The sequence below is a fragment of the Castor canadensis genome, chromosome 8 (assembly GCF_047511655.1).
Source record: "Castor canadensis chromosome 8, mCasCan1.hap1v2, whole genome shotgun sequence".
In the NCBI taxonomy this organism is placed as follows: Eukaryota; Metazoa; Chordata; class Mammalia; order Rodentia; family Castoridae; genus Castor; species Castor canadensis.
Genome location: NC_133393.1, coordinates 106,482,714 through 106,487,524, shown reverse-complemented (window position 1 = coordinate 106,487,524; position 4,811 = coordinate 106,482,714). Strand labels below are relative to the sequence as shown.

Here is a 4,811-nt window from a genome sequence, read left to right as displayed (position 1 = left end):
TTAGTCAGCATCTGTCCATATTACAGACTACCTGACATAAACAACTTAAAAGGGGGACTTATGCTGGCTCATGGCTTCAGAGCTTTCAGCCCATGGCTGCCCGTCCCCAATGCTTTTGACCTGCGTCAAGGCAGTACATCATAGGGAATGTGTGGTGGAGGAGGACGCTCACCTCAGAGAGGCTGGAGAGTAAAAAGAGAGAGGAAGGGACCAAAGTCCCAAAATTCCCTTCAAGAGCACACTCCCTTACTTCTACTAGCTCTTATTCCTAAAGGTTCTGCCTCTTCCCAGTAGCTGGCCTTTAGTGGACATTTAAGATCCAAACCATAACAGCAAGAGAAACAGAACATCTGCTTTGCCAGATCTTCTCACTTATAATGAAGCAAGGATTTTACGTGAAATCTGTATTTTCAGGTTGGCAATTATTATCAGATCGTATCCTCTCCCTATTCCTAAAACTGCCTTTGAGTTTTCAGTTTTATATCATCAGGTTACCTCACTCCCAACTCTTCACTGTTGCTGTCACCCACTGTTCTCTCCCACCCCAATTCCTCCTCCTCACTCTTAGAGTCTGCAGCTCCTGACTCACCATCTCTGTCCCCCATACTAATCCTATCTTAATTCTATTCCCTTAATCCACTCTCTGACCACAACTTCTGTCCTTCTAGCACATTCTCTCCAGAACTCTGAACCAGACAACGGTTCTGCCTCACCAGAATGTCTAATCCAGAGTCTTGCTACCTCCTCTCTGGACCCAACCTCTTTGATGGCCTTACTTTTCTCCTTACCCATAAAGTCTACAGTCAGTTATTATAACCCCTCCCTCATAATGCTCTCTATTCCCTTGTTCCCCTCTCTTTTTTTTTTTTGTGGGCCTCTCTTGGCAAATCTACCGTCTTGATTAAATTCAATAGCATAAGGAAAAAAATTCACATTTTGTGAATTTCACTCATTTTAAACTCAAAGCCATGACTTTCTTCTTGCCAAGCAATAATGCTATGCACCTTTAGTCCATTTATTCGTCTAGTCTCCTTGAGAACTATGTTATGCTTTCTCTTGTTAATCTCCATCAATTTGTCCCTCATGCTCAGTTTATGACCTTGACAATATTGAGTGAAAATACTGATGCATCAGAAAAATACTTCCATAGAACCTCATTACTACATCCACCTACCTGCTAACATCTGTACCAACACACATTGTGTTAGTCATTTTTTGTTACTGTAAAAAAACACCTGAGAAAAAGAACTTAAGGGAGGAAAGGCTTATTTTGGCTCTGCTCTTTCTGGTCCTGTGGTAAGGTACACACATCGTGGCAGAAGAGAAAGTTGGAGGAAATTTGCTCTTCTCATGGAGGCTGGGAAGATGAGAGAGTAAGAGGAAGGGACAGAATATAGCCTTAAAAAGCAAACTTCCAGTGACTTAACTTCCTCCAACTAGCCCCCACCTCCTAATAGCCCATTCAGATTTAAGCTATTAATCAAGGGATTAATTAATTGATGAAGTTGGTGCTCTGGTGATCCAATCACCTCTCAATAGTGCTACCAGCTGGTGGTCAAACCTTCAATATCTGGGCCCTTTTTTTGTTGGGGGGGATCTACTTCATACCCAAAGTATAACACCTTCTCCTTATTTTCCATAGCTGAATTATCCAGGCTCTTATTGAGGTTTTATCTCCTCACTTGTACACTAAATCCTATCTTCTGTCCCTTGATCAAAGGCACCAAGAGCAGATGTTCCCTGATCTCTGCTACATGATCTACTTTTCACTCTTTACTGGCTTAATCCCATCAGATTACACACATGATGTTATCCACCTCAAAAACAAAAATTCTTTGATGGTTCTTCCCTTTCAACTACCACCCCATGTGAGTATTCTCACTGTCTCAATTTTTTCCTCCTCCTTTTGTCTTTTTGGCATAAACTAATTGTATAAGGGGTTTCATTGTGATATTTACATACAAACATACAATGTACCTTGGTCAAATTTACATTCCCCCCAGTTCTCCTTTTTAACTTACCCTCTATCCTCCCCCTCCTCTTTTTTTTTTAGTGAGTTTAATTGTACTATTTTTCATACATACATATAAAGTGCTTTGGTCATATTCACCCCACATCACCGTCTTTTCCCTCTCCTCTTTTGTACTGCTTTCCCCACTAAGTAGTCCCCCTTTTATAATCATGTCATATTAATTTTTAGATCTAGATTCCACACATGAGTGAAAAAGTGATATTAGTCTTTCTGAGCTTGGATTATCTAGTTAAACATGTTAAACTCCAGTTCTATCCATTTTTCCACAAATGACATAATTTCATTCTTTATTCCTGAATAATACTTCAATGACTATATAAAGTACATTTTTAAAATCCATTTAATCAGTTTGTGGGCACCTAGGCTAATTCTCTAGCTTGACTATTATAAATAGTGCTGCAATAATCATGGGTGTACAGGTATCTCTATTGTATACTGACTTATATTCCTTTGCATATGTGCCCAAGACTGGTATAACAGGATATTTAGTCCTGCTTTTAGTATTCTGGGGAACTTCCATACTGATATTCAAGTGGCTGAACTAATTTACCTTTCTACCTGCAGTATATAGGGTTCTTTTCCTTCCTTATCTTCACCAGCATTTGTTGTTTGTTTTCTTAAGATAGCCATTCTGTTTGGGGTGATATGGAATCTTGATGCAGTTTTGATTTGTATTTATGTTATCATTAAGGATGTTGAACTCTTCATGTGTTTATTTAGCCATTTGTACTTCTTTTGAGAATGTCCTAATAATTTTGCCCATATATTTATTGGATTATTTGTTCTTTTGGGGTTTTTTTTGAGGTCTTTATATATTCTGGATATTAATCCTCTGTCTAATGAAAAGCTTGCAAATATTCTCTCCCATTCTCTAGGTTGCCTCTTCATTCTGGTGATTATTTCCTTTGATGTTCAGACGTTCTTAATTTGATGAAATCCCATTTGTCATCTGGAATCCTATTGTCTATGCCTATATATTAAAGTGTTTTCACTTAATAGTTTCAAAGTTTTAGTTCTGACATTAAGGTCTTTGATCTATTTTTAATTGGTTTTTGTACAGGATGGAAGAGAGGTATCTAGTTTTGATCTTCTACATATGGATATCTAGTTTTCCAAACACCATTTGTTGAAGAGGTTGTCATTTCGCCAATGTATGTCTTTGGCTCCTTGCCAAAAATCAGATGCCTGAAGTTGAGTGGATTTATTCTGTGTTCTTTTATTTCTGTTCCATTGGTATACATGTCTGGTTTTTTGTGCCAGTACCATGCTGTTTTCATTACTATGGCTCAGTAGTATAATTTGAAGTCAGGTATTGTGATACTTCCAGCTTTTCTCTTTTGTTCAGGATTGCTTTGGTTACTCAGGGGCTTTTATGTTTCCATTTGGATTTTAGGATTGATTTTCTATTTCTGTGAAGAATGACATTGGGATTTTGATGAGGATTGCTCATCACAGGCCTTTTTTTCAACCATATGAGCCAAGAAATGTTAACTGTGATATCCCAAATATCTTCAGAAGGAATCCAGGCCCTCTGGTGGTGGTGGCCAAAGAAGGGAACATGCATAGATTGTTCTCTGTGCATGACTTTGGCTGGCCAAAACCCCAAACCATTCGTTTTAGCCCAAACTAGTTCGTGATTAGGTATATAAGGATAGCAGAGGTAGTTGTCTAGATGAACATTTGCCAAAGAGAAATAATTCTTGCAAAGAATTCATTCAGCTCACGACACCTGTCTTTACACAGCATACTCACGATAATAGCTTGCTCACTGTCTGTGCCATAAAAAATCACTGTGTTGTGGAGCAACAGATTGGTTTCGAATTCTTCATAACTTTGGTGTTTTCTCCTCACTTACTTTCTCTCCTATGGTGGGAGCATCGACAGCTGAAGGTACTAGCCTCCTGTATATTGGATGCTTATTGTCCTTCCCCTTTCTATTAGGATCTATAGCCCTCTCCTTCATGGAGGAGACAATGAATCTCAGGTATGTATCCATCTCCTATTTGCTTCTATTCTTAGTGCTCCTGAAAATTTGGCACTGCCAATGGCTACTGCAATCTCTAAGCCTGAGCTCATCAGACAAACAGGTGAAATGAAAAGCACAAACACACAGATCACATATCAACACCTCTTCAAGCAAATGTCATTTAAAAACAATACAGGTTGTGATTTTTCTTTTTCCCAGTCAATCTCATCTCCTGGCAACTGATATCCTTCTTGTTCAATACTAGCATTTGAATCTTTGCAGCCCCCTGTTAGAATTCAATAATAAAATCATCCTTCACAACAGAGCTCAGCTGATGAGTTGTCTCTTTTGGATGCATATCTTGGACTCAGGACATATACTTTGTAATATAGCCAATGTTGACAATTTGCATCTGATACCTTACACTCTCAATGGCTGCCCAATGACACCAGATAGCTTTTGTATCTGCCTGTTGTCCTTTTGTTAAACATGTCATGATCTGTTTACTTCTTTAGTATTTTGCTCCAGCTCCACTGCATCAGCCAGGTCTAGCCCTCCCCTAGGTCCCAGCTGCTTCCAGCCTCTCAAGCCCTAACTGGCTTCTCCTCATATTGTGACTTAAAGCCACTCTCATTAGAGTCACCCGTTCCACCTTGCTCCACTGAAAGTGCTATCTTCAGAGTCACCCATGTCTACAGCGTTGCAACTAAAATACTTTGGTAAATTTTCAGGCCCCAGTTTACTTGACCTATTGATAGTTGTTTGTTTGTTTTTTAACATACTTAATTACCCCTTCTTCTTGGACACTTTCTT

The 4,811-nt window shown here is 39.0% G+C and overlaps 1 pseudogene; it reads right to left on the bottom strand.

Moving 5' to 3' along the window:
- Positions 1–85: 85 nt before the first annotated feature.
- On the bottom strand, positions 86–4,494 carry LOC109689746 (zinc finger MYND domain-containing protein 11 pseudogene; annotated as a pseudogene).
- Positions 4,495–4,811: the final 317 nt, after the last annotated feature.